Here is a 17091-nt window from a genome sequence, read left to right as displayed (position 1 = left end):
GCTTCCATGGTTCCATCCGCTGCCAGATCCACTCCCAGATATCTAAAACACTTCACTTCCTCCAGTTTTTCTCCATTCAAACTCACCTCCCAATTGACTTGACCCTCAACCCTACTGTACCTAATAACCTTGCTCTTATTCACATTTACTCTTAACTTTCTTCTTTCACACACTTTACCAAACTCAGTCACCAGCCTCTGCAGTTTCTCACATGAATCAGCCACCAGCGCTGTATCATCAGCGAACAACAACTGACTCACTTCCCAAGCTCTCTCATCCCCAACAGACTTCATACTTGCCCCTCTTTCCAAAACTCTTGAATTTAACTCCCTAACAACCCCATCCATAAACAAATTAAACAACCATGGAGACATCACACACCCCTGCCGCAAACCTACATTCACTGAGAACCAATCACTTTCCTCTCTTCCTACACGTACACATGCCTTACATCCTCGATAAAAACTTTTCACTGCTTCTAACAACTTGCCTCCCACACCATATATTCTTAATACCTTCCACAGAGCATCTCTATCAACTCTATCATATGCCTTCTCCAGATCCATAAATGCTACATACAAATCCATTTGCTTTTCTAAGTATTTCTCACATACATTCTTCAAAGCAAACACCTGATCCACACATCCTCTACCACTTCTGAAACCACACTGCTCTTCCCCAATCTGATGCTCTGTACATGCCTTCACCCTCTCAATCAATATCCTCCATATGATTTACCAGGAATACTCAACAAACTTATACCTCTGTAATTTGAGCACTCACTCTTATCCCCTTTGCCTTTGTACAATGGCACTATGCACGCATTCCGCCAATCCTCAGGCACCTCACCATGAGTCATACATACATTAAATAACCTTACCAACCAGTCAACAATACAGTCACCCCCTTTTTTAATAAATTCCACTGCAACACCATCCAAACCTGCTGCCTTGCCGGCTTTCATCTTCCGCAAAGCTTTTACTACCTCTTCTCTGTTTACCAACTCATATATATTGGAAAGGACCACAATTTTACGCGTGATCAAGATATTCCTATGAGTCCACGGGAAAATGAAACACGATAAGTTCCCAAGTGCACTTTCGTGTAATAATCACATCATCAGAGGAGACACAAGAGAAATATAACAGTCAGTTGATAAACAACGGAGACGTAGCTAGGACGTCATATGGTAAACATGCGGTTGTCCAAGACCCCTCTGTGTGAGTGTGTGTGTGTGTGTGTGTGTGTGTGTGTGTTGCTGAATATAATGAGGGTTTCTCAGAAGATGATGCAAGTCAGTAGTGGGTCGCATTCCCGCCACAATTATTTCCACCTTTAACCATGAGCACACCATCACCAGCAGCACAGGGCGATCTGAAAAGCAATACACAAGGAATTGCTAAAGCTACACGCATTGCATAATCTTACCCATCATACACACACACACACACACACACACACACACACGGAGGGGTTAGCGTTACTGATCATGAGTCAACACGGGCCTGCATAAGTTCCATCTTGTATGGTAGTCGGCTCACAGGGTAATCCCAGTTGTTAATCCATCCATCGAGGTTTCATCAATTCCACAAAATCAATCAGTTTATGATTGGCAACTTTTTTTTTTTTTTTTTTTACTCTTCGGAACCCTCGTTTTCTTTCTCTTCACTCTATCCATCCCATTTTCTTTACACCCTTCAACCTCTTACGCTTCCCCACCCGATGTTTTTTCTTTTTTTTAGATTACATTATGCAGTCTCATTCTTTTTGTTTATAATTTGACTTCATCTTCCTAATTGTTCAACATTTTGCAACCCATCATCATTTGCTTTCCGCTTCACATCCCATTTTCTTATATCTTTACCTCCCACTCAAGATAATTGCCTCATACAATCAGATGAAATATTAAGTCAAACGCTGTTTGATATTTGTGGATTAAAAATGCCTTTCCTTCTTTTCGATACTAATTTTTTTTACGAAAGAAAACGGAATGTGGATTGATTAAAAGTGAAGTTCATAAAGGTTCGCTCTCCCGCCGGCGCTCAGGACGCAAGCATCGCTCATGCCAGACTCGAACCCCACCCACCCCTAGGAGCACACACCCAGATTGGGCAATCAGGCCCTCTCCCAAGTGCAACACAGGATAGCCAATTAGGCCTCTTTTCTCTGTGAAGCATACTCAGGGCGGCCAATCAGACCCTCTCCCCGGTGGAAGACACTCGGGGCAGTCAATTAGACCTTCTCCACTGTGGAAGACACTCAGCAGGGCGGCCAATCAGACCCTCCCCCGAGTGGGTGTTGATTCTCCACCACGCAAACATTAGCCACATGAAGTGGCTAGGAAACTGATGAATGTCCTTCGAGAGTGTGGCAGGAAACCTGTATTTTTTCCGGGGAGGAACACGCCGTTCTGTCGTAAGGGCAAGAAGCTGTGGTGTTTTGTACGTACATCAATCAACTTCTGTACTGGCAGGAGCTGTTCTGCTGCGCCCGCCCTATGGCGCTTCAAGCGCACATGACGGCGCATTTACGTGGTTCTTTTCGACATATGAGTTGGGGGGGGGGGGGGGGGCACGTCACAAGCTGCAAGCTGGCCTGCATCATGGAGGGGCGTCATGCATGTAAACAACTTGGACGCTGTGACTCCTTGCTGCCAGCCTCAGCCGCTACGTCCTCTACTGATTCTCAGTGACATTCAGGCGAATGACTGGTTGCCTAGGCTTCCCCTGGTCAGCTGCAGCTACAAGGCATTCCTGGTGGGTGACAAGCTCTCCAGGTCTCTCCTGTTTGTGGCGAAGAGAAAGGACTGGTCTGTTGACATTGGTTGGTTCAGTACAGTCATACAGTTGACGAACCTCGACCTGACATCGTAAGTTTGACTGATAGTTTCCAGCTAGTCTCCATTCCACGTCCGGTGAAGGCTCATGTATCGCGTTCCGAAAATCAGCGAGATTGTCTGTGGCTCCATTTCACAGGCCCTCTGGCCAGACGACACTGTGTCCTAGATAACGAAACAGCGTTACTAACTGGGCAAATGGTGGGTGCAAACCATCTTCAGAAACTTATAACGATCCAGGGAAACGTAACGTCTAATCGGAAGATTTCCACTGGCCATCCACCTCTGACGTAAGCGGGCGACCTCCACGACGCTCGTGGGCATGGCCACAATCGCCTCTCAAACGCTCGTCAGGTTTCTTTATCAACTCATGGGTTCTCTGAGCCGGCGAGGCATCACTGAGATCATTCACAGCATCAGTAACATCCTCTTAACCGGACCCACTCTTGCTCGAGGCCAACGCCCAATCAGGAAGCCAATCAGGGACAAAGGTCGTCCTTAGGGCGACTGGACGTCGACCATAGGGCCTGGTACCTGGATCGCCTTACCCTTGAGAATAGCTTACGAATAAGGCTACTTGATGCCATCATAAACACGTCTGAAAGTCGACCAAAGGAATACCATTACGTCTCGTCCACAACTGACGGTCTTGTGCACCTCCGAAGTCATAAAAGGTTTACAGGCATTTTTCCTGAAGTCATTAGTTGGTTTGTCCATTCCCTTAGGTCTCATTCTCATTTGGCGTCACAGAGAGCCTGGCTAGAATCCAGGGATGTGTTGTTCGTGGGCCATCCAGGACCTGCTTGCACGTTCCTCCTGGACCCCGTGTTCCATGTGTTGCTGTCGACTCTTCCTCACAATGTTTCGGAAGCTTTGTTCATTTTCGATAGTGTTCCATGTGTTGCTGTCGAGTCTTCCTCACAATGTTTCGGAAGCTTTGTTCATTTTCGATAGTCTTCCATGTGTTGCTGTCGAGTCTTCCTCACAATGTTTCGGAAGTTTTGTTCATTTTCGATAAAGACAGAAACTTGACGATTCAGTGGAAATGAGAGACACTCTGGAGAGATGTTTGCCACTTGAGGCGCCTCAACGACTTGAATGATGAGCTACTCTCTCTCTCTCTCTCTCTCTCTCTCTCTCTCTCTCTCTCTCTCTCTCTCTCTCTCTCTCTCTCTCTCTCTCGTGGTTCACCTGTTTAGTGTTGTGAAGTGAACTCACAACAACAACAACATTCCTCTCGAGATAACAACACCTCTGTACTGGCGCACATGTACACAGTGTGAATTTGCCGAGGTATCACAACCTCATCTCTGGTGGTGTAAGCAGACCACCTCACAGCAGGCCTCACCAGTGGTGTAACCGCACGGTACGGCCGACCTGAAATCAATACCTACCAAATGAAATGTTTTCGTGAAGGAGGAGGAAAGGGGGGGGGGGGGCTGCTGGGGGAAGCGGGCCTTAGGTCATTCATCAAACCCCCACTTCCCCTACACCCCCCCCCCCCCCCCTCCCCCGTCTCCTCCTCCACTTCCTGGGAAATTCTGGGCCGATTGTCCCCGGGTCGTACCGTGTGTGTGTGTGTGTGTGTGTGTGTGTGTGTGTGTGTGTGTGTGTGTGTGTTCCCTTCGTGTCCGTCTTACTGTTCGTTTTCCCTTTCATTCATCCGTTGATGTCGTGTGTGTGTGTGTGTGTGTGTGTGTGTGTGTGTGTGTGTGTGTGTGTGTCTGGTATATAGTCAGTCGTCTCTCGTGTCCCGTCTCGCCACATCCCGTCGTAGTCGCTCTAGCGAGGTTGACCCCGGGCCAGGGTCGGGGTCACTCTGAGGCGAGTAGACCCGCCCTGACCTCTGGGACACAACCTTTGACCTCACTGAGGTCTCGACGCCCTGATGTCATGGCAGGAGCAAATTTCTTGTGATTTAATGAGCTGCAGATTACCCTGATTGGATGAGTCTAGTTGTGAGAAGGGGATGCTTTGATTTATAAATCTTTGGCTTTATGTTGTGTTCCTTTGTCTTTTGTTTGTCGTTTGTGCTCGTTCTCCGTCGCCGTCTGCGTTCTTTGAGGTCACCGCTCCGGCTGAAGTGATTCTGGTGTGACCCCGAGTATGTCAGTGTGTCATGTCTTGCTTCTTGGCTACAGGGTCAAAGGTCTCTCTCTCTCTCTCTCTCTCTCTCTCTCTCTCTCTCTCTCTCTCTCTCTCTCTCTCTCTCTCTCTCTCTCTCTCTCTCTCTCTCTCTCTCTCTCTCTCTCTCTCTCCTCACGTCTTTGTCTTTCTCTCTTTCTCCATGTTTTTGTTTTTCTGTGTGGGTGTGTGTCTCCCTCTCACTCTTTCTCCTCCCGTCTTTGTTGTTCCCCTCCTGTCTCTCTCTCTTTCTCTCCCTCTGCCCCCCAGACCTTTGTTCCCAGCCCTCCCCTGCATCCCTTCCCTGCAGCCCTCCCCTCCACAACACCACAACTCGTCAGACGTCCACTTCACCCGGAAGGGCGTCCTGGTCTCCGGCAGCAGCCACTGCTCTTGGCTCTTGCTGTCATCCAAGTCAGGCTGGGCCACAGATACTCATGCCAGTTTGCTGCTTCTGCTGATAACGCACACAGAAGACGTAACACACCTCACCATCATAGCTGGTCTCCCACCCTACAGCATTGCGTACACCTGAGTGTTGTAAAATTCAAAGATAATTCGAAGTATACATTACGAGACATAAGTGAGCAGTTCATTAAAAATGGCAATTTTCCCTAGATCATTTAGACGTATCCTAATTTCATCTTACATACCTGAAGAGTATCTTATCTGCACCCTAGATACTTAGAAAGCATCTAAACTTTCCCCTAGATACTTGAGAAGTACCTTGGTTTGTCCCACGGGCTTGAGAAATGTTCTAACGTTTTCTTAGATAATTGGGAAATATCCTACATTTTCTTCGGCGTAGAACTCCCTCTCTGTACAGTACAAGAGATGGAGCCCCACCAGTGTAGAACTCCCTCTCCGTACAGTACAAGAGATGGAGCCCCACCAGTGTAGAACTCCCTCTCCGTACAGTACAAGAGATGGAGCCCCACCAGTGTAGGACTCCCTCCCCGTACAGTACAAGAGATGGAGCCCCACCAGTGTAGAACTCCCTCTCCGTGCAGTACAAGAGATGGGGACCTACGGGTGTAGGACTCCCTCCTCGAACAGTACAAATAGCTAATTACAACAAGGTAATCACGCGTTACGGGCTGGGTCAGTACCATCTTAGCATTTTCAGGGTTGTCTAGTTTTTCCTCCCAAACCTCCTGGAGGCGGCCCAACCTCTACGAGATAGTCTCTCCCGCCCCGAGAACCTGCTCTGTGTCCTTGAGTCTCGCGTACCTTTGTTACCAAGACAGGATAGACATCATAATAGACACCAGATCATCCTGCACATTGTCTCACTATGTGGGTCCCCCAACCCCCATCCCCCCTTCTCTCTCCTTCTCAGAAATACTGTCATATCACTTGAACACGTATCCACTATCAGTCAATCAGGAAATGGTGTAAGATTCATGTTGAGTCGATTGTTGTGCAAGGCTCATGTTGATTTTCTTCAGTCTTTGAATATCTGTTCTGTGTTCTAGAGAACGCGATGGACGAAACTAGTTCGGATTCATTTTTCTTTTATGATATAATTAACATACATGATCACAGGAACGATTGACGTCATCTATTTATATTTACGAAAGAAGCTGTCACGTAAGGCAGGTCGGGCAGATTCTGTGGTCTGGAAATGATCAGACGTAACAAGTGGAGTGCCGTAGGGGTCAGACGCAGCAAGTGGAGTGCCGTAGGGATCAGATGTAGCAAGTGGGGTGTCGTAGAGATCAATTTTGGAAACGGTTCTGCCCTAATATTGATAACGGGCTTTGAGGTAAGACATTTAATAAGATTCACAGACGATACAATGCTGGGAAATATATCTACAACTGAATGTTTATAGACAGGCTGACATTGACAAACTGAGGGATTGAGTTCGCAGGCGGTAAATAGATTTTGATATCGACAAATGCATAGTTTTATACACCGAGAGTAAAATCGGGTAGACATGCTGGACTGTGAACTCTGTTGAGCTGGAAAAGGTAAATTAGGCTACCTGAAGCCAAGGAAGCAATGCACAGAGGCAGTGAAGAGTGGTAAGAAAATTCTAGTATTCATAGGTAGGTCAGTAGAAATCAACTCTAAGAATTTGATCCTCATAATTTACAGTTCACTGGTGCCTCACCACCTTGAATATTGAGTTCAGTTTTGCTCATCCTGCATGGCGGGTGGGGTGAGGGTGGGGGTGGGGGTGGATAAACAGAAGGGGCAAGGTACTGTGATGATTCCTGGGGTCAAAAGTCTTTGAAAGCCAACTAGCTTGGAAAAGTGTGATCTGATACAACTGTTTAAAATATTCAGGGTTTAGATAATCTCGATCTAAGCAGCTATTCTAAGATTGTTTTATTACATTAGCTGTAATGAATACACATACTCGAAGGCAAACGTTTTACTTCAAATGAGGTACGGTACTTTTTCTTCAACATTATTATTTCCATGGAAGGATTTACTAGTTCGGTAGTTGAAAGTTTTTAACGTAAGTTGATTTGTATGCAGAGATTGATTATCTTACCGCACTAATCTATATGTTGTCATCATTATTACTTGTTATCTCGTTTTAAAGTGTGTTTGTCACCCCAGCCCCAACATTAAGCTAGTAATTAAGGTAATTATTGCAAGTCTCATATTTTATTCATCTCGCGTCGTTTGTTTTTGTCCGTCCGTGCGTATGTTCGTTTCCTAGTCATTCTTCTACTATATTCCTCTCTCGCCCTATTCTCATCTCCCTCACCTTCCCCACATCATAAAAATTCTCCCAAACTTAAGGTCATTATAGACTACCCTTTCACATTTACTTTACAATCACTTTAATGAGCGTTTTACTCCGCAGCCGCACTAATCTAGTCTCGCCCTCCTTATCGGCTGCGTCATCTTCACACATTGAATCACCCACTCTTCTCTTCTTGCTTATCATATCTAATTTATATGTGCTTTTTGATGTTTTCTTCTTTGATAAATATGATTCACAGCGGGGAAACGTGACATTAAGAGGTCTTACATCTTCCTTCGGTGTTATCATCAAATGGATATGTATATATAGTCCAGTGATTTTCATTCTTCTCTTCCTTTCTTCGTGTTTTTTTTTATTTTTTTTTTTCTCCAGCTGCTGAGCATCTTCCTCCTCTCTTCCTCCAACTGACCGCCGGGGGCAATCACGTGACCAGGGCCGCAACGGTCGAAAATGTTGTCGTGATGGTATCCATCTCTTGATACCCTCCTCGTAAGTCCTTCCCAGCGGATAGTCTCTGCTATAAAATGTCACATGTCCGTTCTCTTGCGTCATGTAAAGTTTTGGAGATCTCCAGGGAGTGGTATAAGGCTAGAGGAAGTGACGCAAAAGTGGCGAGAAATGTGGTAAGTGGCCACCGCATGGCATCGGGACAGAGCCTCTACTCCTCCAAGCTCACTTGAGAGTCTGGAGGGCGCGCGATAGTCACTATTTCCTCGACCCGCCCAAGGGACCACTCTTTGCCTCCTGAGCTTTTTCTCTTTAACCAACTTCAGAAAGAGGAGGGGTTGAGTAGGAGGGCCAGGATAAGAAGTGTTGTTTAAGGGTGCCGTGTGGAGGAAAGAGGTGCAGTGAAGTGTTATTATCTATGACTGGAGTGTCGCTCACCTGCCGCCGGGCATGACGCCTGCCTGGGTTTTAAACCTCCCGCGCGTCCTGCTGACCTAGGTGAGGTTTCACCTCCTCTTTATTTGTTTACAGATATTTGCTAGTCATTAGATTTATTTACTTTTGCTTCCGTATGGATATGATGTAACACTAATATCCTACGCTAGTAGACAGTTAAGGCTATGGAGGAAATTTGGGATGATGAGGAAATGCGAAGCGGTAATTGGAAAATTGGTAAGTTTTCTTTACAATTGGCACAACGAGAGCAATTTCCATGTAAGCTTTAGGACAGTAACCATTGTAATTACTTTTAATAACAGTCATTTCGCCTAATGTTGTGATTGAACATGTGTCATGAAGGTGTTACTTAGGAAATGTGTAGGCTTTGTCATGCCCTTCCCTCGCGAGCGGACAGAGTATAGCAGTATTCCAGGTGTTGTACACGCCGTTAACTGTTGAGATTGATTTCCTAGCAATAAGCAGATAGCATGTAGACGGCATGGAAATTATAGCATTTAATCTTTGCATACGAATCTGACAGTATCTGATTTTGTTTTTGGTTTGAAGAAGCCTACTAGGATATTTGTAAACTTAGGCGGCATTATTCTTCATGGTCCAGGCCGCCTTATGTAAGACAGAGGGGCTACGCCAGGACAGTTCGGTGACGCCCAACCAAGTCCCAACCCTCCTAAGGACTAGGACACCGCCCTTGGAGCTGCTACGGGCTGGTCGCTTGTGTTGGGTCAAGTCTCAGTGGACTTGTTGAGCGAAGTGGAGTCTTAGCCACTGAGGTGAAGTAAGCCAGAGATACAGTATTTTGCAGGGGCTTGGGAATAAGGCCAGTAACGGTGAGGATTGGGAGATAGAGACAATGACGGACAGGAATTGGAGTTAAAATCAAGGACAGGTAGGACGGCACAAAGCCGTTGCCAGGTAGGATTGGGGACCGAATACAGAGACTGGGGGAGTAGGAAATGAAAACAACAGATTGGAGTAGTAATGTTATCAACCAGTTTAGAGAACAACCAGGATTAATGAACTGAAATCGACCAACGATTAACAATGATATTCAGTGATGTCTAGAAATGGAGGGGGGGGGGGGTGGAATAGGATCGAGTTTACGGAGTTTCTTGTATGAATGTGATTCAAGAGGCTAGAGAAGGATTTGCTGTAGTGGGAGGTGTTTAAGCTTTGATAATCACCCGAACAAGACAAGAGGTAACTAATTTCAGTTGTGAAGACAAAGAATAATACTGATTAGATAAAGACGGTAATTTCCTGTGTAAGGTGCATTATTTGTGTATGTGGATTGCATATTTTGTGTGCCTCGTTCAGCGGTAGTATCCCTTCGAGGTTAACGTATTTGTCTTTAATACATAAAAAGGAAATTTTTAGTCTATATGTTCACCAAGTCAAGTAGACTCGAGTTCACAGGGATGATTTGTGTTGGCTACGATGCACTCGGTGTGTTTACTTAATAAGCTCATTAAAAAACATGTTGATATATCCTGTAAAGCACTTGAAAAGCTTGGCTACCATAACCAAGGGTCGTACCGTCGTGCCCAAGGGTCGTACCGTCGTGCTCAAGGGTCGTACCGTCGTGTTCATGGGTCGTACCGTAGGGCTTGAAGAGGTTAGTGTTCACATAGTGTAAACTGTGAATCGTTTATTAGCTTACACCAATGTTTGCTTTCATGCCAACGTATATTGTAACATGACATCAGTCTGCTTGTGTTTATGTATGTTGTGCGTGCGAGTGTGTGTTTGAATGAGGGGGGTCAAAGGTTAGAAGAAGCCGAGAGACCGATGAAGGCTTAAGAGACTGACCAAAATTTCCGGGTTAGTACAATGTGCGTTCGTAACTTCCTCCTGACTAGTTGAATAGGCTACTGTTGGCATGAAGTGTTTGTTATCAATGCTGTTGTTTGTTCCTGTTAGTTCAATGTTATTACACTAAAACCGCTGCTGCTGTTCTGTTGCCTTCACTAAGATCTGTTGCTTTCGTTTTTCAAGCTTTTCTTACTGTTGTTAATGACTGATGTTTCTGTTCTCGTGGTCCATACGCATACGCACACTTGATTTATGCATGAACAAACCTAACTAACCTATTTGCAAACCTGACGTACGCATACGCACCAGTGTAGGTAGTGTAAGCCTCGTGACCTTTACTGAGGGTGTATCATGACAACCTCGCCTTTTCTGAAACATACTCTCTCTCTCTCTCTCTCTCTCTCTCTCTCTCTCTCTCTCTCTCTCTCTCTCTCTCTCTGTATCGAATTAACTTCCAGAAGTTAGCTTTCTCTTAACGAGCTTCATCATCACCATCACCATGGCCACTGTTACAGCACCCCTTCATTTACTCATTCTCCCTCCCCACAATAACTCGCTAGTGTCACCACGTCTACCAAAAAAAAAAAAAAAAAAAAAAATCAGTCCTGCAGCGAAAACGAAAACAGCCTCCACCACTCCCTAACCCCACACTACAGTACCACTTCCTCTTCACCAACCCCACCACTCCCTCACCCCCCATCGCTCCCTCAACCTTCCACCATTACATCTCGCACACCCTTCCTTACCCCCCCCCCCCTCAGTATGTGCGTCAGACCTTCGCCAAACGTTCTCTGGTCAGACCGGACATTCTATGATGTTATTGTCGGCTGGATTTTTTGTAATCTTTCTCTGTGAGCGCAGCTGTGTCAGATATAAGATTTGATTTTTTCTCCTGTCAGTAGCTGAGAATACCATGGGATGATATTGCCAAGTAACAGTTCCTCGATGCCATAGTAATCGCCCATATGTTTAGAGTTTGCTGTTTTTAGATCTTAATATACTATTGCGTCAGTATACTTATTAAACAAAGCCTTTTATATTCGCTGATTGACAAGTTATGATGGTTTGTGCCTTGGCGGTCGTTGTTCAGAGTCGTTTTAATGGACATTACACAGTTAAAGCCAAAAATGGCTACAAACAAATTGGTGCGGCGGTTGGTGGGAGCGGCTGATGTTAACTCGTGATTTACTCAACAGATGTCGCTCTTGTCTTCTGCAGAACCTCGCTATAGCATCCAAAATATTCTAATGAATTTTAGCATATCTGGATTATTTTTATAACCCAAACTTATGTCTCAACCACAACAATGAATGAAAGAAAATCGAAGATTATTGTTGCTGGTCATTGGTGAGTTCATTCAATAGTGAATTACTGAGGTGCGAATCGAAACTCCGGTATAGCAAACATTAAAATCGCAATCTGATCCTTTTCGTAATACCTATTCCATTTCATAATGTTAAGATTACAAAGACAAGTTGAAAATGAAGTTGAAATTCAGAATCCATCGTTCACTGTTCACTAACCATTGGATATCAAATTACTGAGGTTAAGATGTTGATCAGTTTCGTATTCACAGACCACCATTATGACGCAACCCTCTCGCCTTGCACTGGGATCACCGGCCTTATTGACGTTCCTGCTTAAAGGACCGCGCTGGGGAAGAATGTCGTCAATTGACCTAAGAGTTTACAGGATCATCTAATTATATATATATATATATATATATATATATATATATATATATATATATATATATATATATATTTTTTTTTTTTTTTTTTTTTTTTTTTTTTTATACTTTGTCGCTGTCTCCCGCGTTTGCGAGGTAGCGCAAGGAAACAGACGAAAGAAATGGGCCAACCCCCCCCCCCCCCCCCCCCATACACATGTACATACACACGTCCACACACGCAAATATCCATACCTACACAGCTTTCCATGGTTTACCCCAGACGCTTCACATGCCTTGATTCACTCCACTGACAGCACGTCAACCCCTTTATACCACATCGCTCCAATTCACTCTATTCCTTGCCCTCCTTACACCCTCCTGCATGTTCAGGCCCTGATCACACAAAATCTTTTTCACTCCATCTTTCCACCTCCAATTTGGTCTCCCTCTTCTCCTCGTTCCCTCCACCTCCGACACATATATCCTCTTGGTCAATCTTTCCTCACTCATTCTCTCCATGTGACCAAACCATTTCAAAACACCCTCTTCTGCTCTCTCAACCACGCTCTTTTTATTTCCACACATCTCTCTTACCCTTACGTTACTTACTCGATCAAACCACCTCACACCACACATTGTCCTCAAACATCTCATTTCCAGCACATCCATCCTCCTGCGCACAACTCTATCCATAGCCCACGCCTCGCAACCATACAACATTGTTGGAACCACTATTCCTTCAAACATACCCATTTTTGCTTTCCGAGATACTGTTCTCGACTTCCACACATTTTTCAAGGCTCCCAAAATTTTCGCCCCCTCCCCCACCCTATGATCCACTTCCGCTTCCATGGTTCCATCCGCTGACAGATCCACTCCCAGATATCTAAAACACTTCACTTCCTCCAGTTTTTCTCCATTCAAACTCACAAAGGATCACAATTTTGCGCGTGATCAAGATATTCCGTGGACTCATAGGAATATATATATATATATCTTTCAAACTATTCGCCATTTCCCGCATTAGCGAGGTAGTGTTAAGAACAGAGGACTGGGCCTTTGAGGGAATACCCTCACCTGGCCCAATTCTCTGTTCCTTCTTTTGGAAAATTAAAAAAAAAAACGAGAGGGGAGGATTTCCAGCCCCCCGCTCCCTCCCCTTTTAGTCGCCTTCTACGACACGCAGGGAATACGTGGGAAGTATTCTTAATCCCCTATCCCCAGGGATATATATATATATATATATATATATATATATATATATATATATATATATATATATATATATATAGAGAGAGAGAGAGAGAGAGAGAGAGAGAGAGGTTTGAAAAAAAGGAGGGGGGAGGGGGGAATATACAATACCGATACAAGAATATTGTATGGTTTAAATAAAACCCCTTCATTCATACATTAATGACCCGACTAGGCCAATGGACTGCCAAGCATACTTTGACTACTCACTTCCCTGTAGGCTAAGGGAAGGCAAATAACCTTACATTCAGTACCTAAATAGAATGACATGAGTACACATAACGTTACAATTAGATGTGCGTAAACACGCCGTAACTGGAACCTAAATATCTAACTGGTTGCAACACCACTAACATAATCATTCATTATGCATGGGTCCGCGGACGTCTCCTTGATATTAAACACTTAAGGCTACGCGTGTATCAGAAATAATGTGGCATGTATCCTAACACAACTGCTTAGATATCTAAGGCTACTCACAGTAGCAGAAATAACGTGGCCTGCCTCGTAACAAATTCCAATAATAACTAAACATCCTAATTCTCAATTGCACGAGACTTCTTGTTCTCTGGTGCTGTCAGTTCACTTGAGTGAGTAGCCCATCAATGTCTTAGCTGGATTTTTTGGTAGCTGGAGGGCAGCCAGGTCTCTGGGCGTGAGTTTTTGTTTTTTATGTGGCCAAGCAAAAGACCCTCGTCCTCCTCGTCGTCAGGCCGTTCCGTGCTCGCGTTTTCTACAACTGCTCGACCAGGATTTACCCATATAAACTGCCCGGAATTTCTTAGTGGATGTTGGATACTATACTATCCCACCACGGGCTCGGTAATTGCCTCCGAGAAGGTAGGGTACATAACTGACTCACAGCTGCGTCTCGTCTGTTTACTGCGTGACTGTAATCACGTTGGGTTGCCAAACCGATCATTTCAATTTCCTTGGTTGATTACTTCACATTATGTCACTTTGTCTTATTTCCACACTCCTTTTTTTTTTCGTTCAGGAGGAATTCAGGCTCTTTGAGGAAGGGGGAAGGGGGGGGCGAAAATTATATGTAGTCTGCTGTTGTGACGTCATGTCACGGATGCTGCAAAGGTGTGTTCCATATGGAATCTCCAGCTGTCTGAGAGGGCCAGAGAGACGCCCACATCTGGTCAGGGAGCCAGTTTGACGCCACGCAGCTTGGCAGGGAGCCAGTTTGACGCCACGCAGCTGATCAGGGAGCCACTTTGACGCCACACAGCTGGTCAGGGAGGCAGCATGACGCCCCGCAGTTGGCCTGGAAACAACGTGACTACAAAACAAATGGTTGCGGGGCCATCTAGTGGGAAGGGAGGAGTAATGTAAATCAACAGTTTCCTCATGGCTGGTCACGATGCTTATATCCTGGCCTTTACGCACATACACACTGACTCTCCTCATTACCAGCTCTTACGTCATGCCCTCACTCTCTCAACTCCCCCACTGCTTACCCTCATGACCCTTTCGTGCCCCTTGCATCCGTCTGTTTGGCATGAGGAATGAGGCAGGCATCACTGCCAAACGTGCCTGTCTCCCTTGGTAGATGACGTTGCAGCTTCTCCAATGATGGTAACTTTGAGCAATCGTTTTATGTTGGACATTTCGACGACAAAGTTCGTGTTGAATTTTCTGCCAGCCCCAAAATCACAAGACCTTGGATTTCACTGCTTTGACCGAGGTTCACCCAAGACGGGCATGAGGAACTGAACCTCATCAGGATTGAGGTAGTGAGGACCGTGACTCCTGCAACCCAACTGAACCTCATTTGCGAAAAGAGTGACTGAATTTTCGGTCAGGATTATTGTAGATCTCGTCATGTCCTCACGAACTTAAAGGAAGAATCAAGAAATAAGGCAGATGATATTTTGTAAAATCCATCGTCTGTAAAAGAAACAATCTGTTGTTCGACTCACGGGCAGGGGGGGGGGGGGGGGGTGTTCGACCATACCTAAGGGTCGTTCCGTAGTGCTGAAGGGTCGAACTACCGTGTTCTAGGTTCGTATCATCATGCTCAAGGGTCGTACCGCCGTCCTTAAAAGACGCACCACCTCCTCCAAAGGTCGTAACATGGTCCTTAAAAACGCCCCACCTCCTCCAAGGGTCGGACATTACACCATGAGAGCGAACAAAGCGTTTATTTGACCACTTAAGTCTCGCCAATATACATGAACTACATAGTTTATTTTGCTAAAGTGAACGACGTAATCATTAACTCAGCTCCGGCAAATAAGATTATTTTTAATACAAAAAAAAGGGGGGGGGGGGTTACAGGAGATACTCTGAGGGTAATTAATGTAATCAAATTTGATTTCAGTTTGATTTAAAAGCTTGTAAAATACGTTGAGGGAGATGAGTCATGAACAGAGATAGCTATACATACATACAATGCAAGACTATCTTTACTCCCTCTTACGCCAGCTAGCAAGCAGTACTCAACACACTGGTCCTCCCGTCTCTCTCTCTCTCTCTCTCTCTCTCTCTCTCTCTCTCTCTCTCTCTCTCTCTCTCTCTTCAAAACCATCACTTGGCCCTCATCCAACGTGTTCGGGATAAAGCTGCTGCATCATTCTCTCCACCGTCACCTCTTATTACCAGAGATCCCTCGTCCCCAGGGATGCAGTTCCCCACACTACCAGTCGCATCGACCCACCTCGATCTGTTGTAGACTGCTACAAGGACGGCACCATTATCAATATTGTTATTATTATTATTATTTTTATCATTATTGCTATTATTATTATTATTATTATTATTATTATTATTATTATTATTATCATCATCATCATAGGGAATGAACGCATTTGAGTGTTGACGAGAGGAGCACGAGCATTATAAATATTAATGTGCACGACCCCCTGCCGTTTTCTATTCCCAGAAGCTGACACATTGAACGAACATTTCGGGAACGTTGTTTATTGTTTGAGTCTAAACCTCCCTACACAACTCAGGAAGTGTGCGCCCTATGCTCTTGGGCGGCCCGACGCCCAAGGGTGGTGAGGGACCTCAGCACTGGGCCTAAGGGGGTTCGTTCAACCTTATCGCCGACCTTCCACGCCCAGCAGACTTGTGCACCCAAATGATAACCTACATCAGGCCCACCCTGCGTCACATGCCTATTGCACACTAGTATCTGAGCTACTGTGTACGTAAGACAAATACTTCTGTCTCCCCTCTTTACTACGTTTTCTATAATGCTTGAGCTGCAAAGTGCTGGAGACAGAATATACTTATTTTTTTCTTCAAAATTTAAGGTCAGATTGTTTTTAGCAAATACTCTTTGATTTGGTGATTATCGCATAATAGCTAGATTTCACTGTTGATGAATATGTATACTGGCTTATTAATATGGTTACTTAAGTCATGAGATGTGGTTACGTGAAGTATTTTTCCTTAAATAGATGGCGAAATGATGTATTCGTTTCTGAGGCATTAGGCCCACCTCCGGTACGTGGATTCGAACCCACATATTGGTAGTGTGGTCGAGACGACCACATGTGTGGGAAATGGATGGAAAAAGCCACATGTCTTCAGCCAAGCTTACACGTTGTAACTTGTTAGGGTTTACCATCGTCAGTGCGGGAAAGTCCCAGAGATACGTCCTCATGACTGTCCGGATCCACTCGCTTGACTGACCTGCTTGTTTGACAGCACTTGACAACAGCACCCCACCCCACCCACCTCACCCTCACCCCTTCACTTGACAGCATCTCGTTTGACGCCATTTGGCTGAGGCTCATGCTTGACGCCACTTGCCAA

At 45.1% G+C, this 17091-nt stretch overlaps 1 pseudogene; it reads left to right on the top strand.

The window, feature by feature from the left end:
- The first annotated feature begins 8382 nt into the window (after positions 1 to 8382).
- Positions 8383 to 17091, top strand: part of LOC139753171 (uncharacterized) — a 36143-nt pseudogene continuing 27434 nt past the window's right edge.

The sequence above is a fragment of the Panulirus ornatus genome, chromosome 14, assembly GCF_036320965.1.
Source record: "Panulirus ornatus isolate Po-2019 chromosome 14, ASM3632096v1, whole genome shotgun sequence".
Taxonomy (NCBI): Eukaryota; Metazoa; Arthropoda; class Malacostraca; order Decapoda; family Palinuridae; genus Panulirus; species Panulirus ornatus.
This window is presented reverse-complemented; position numbering and strand designations above follow the sequence as displayed.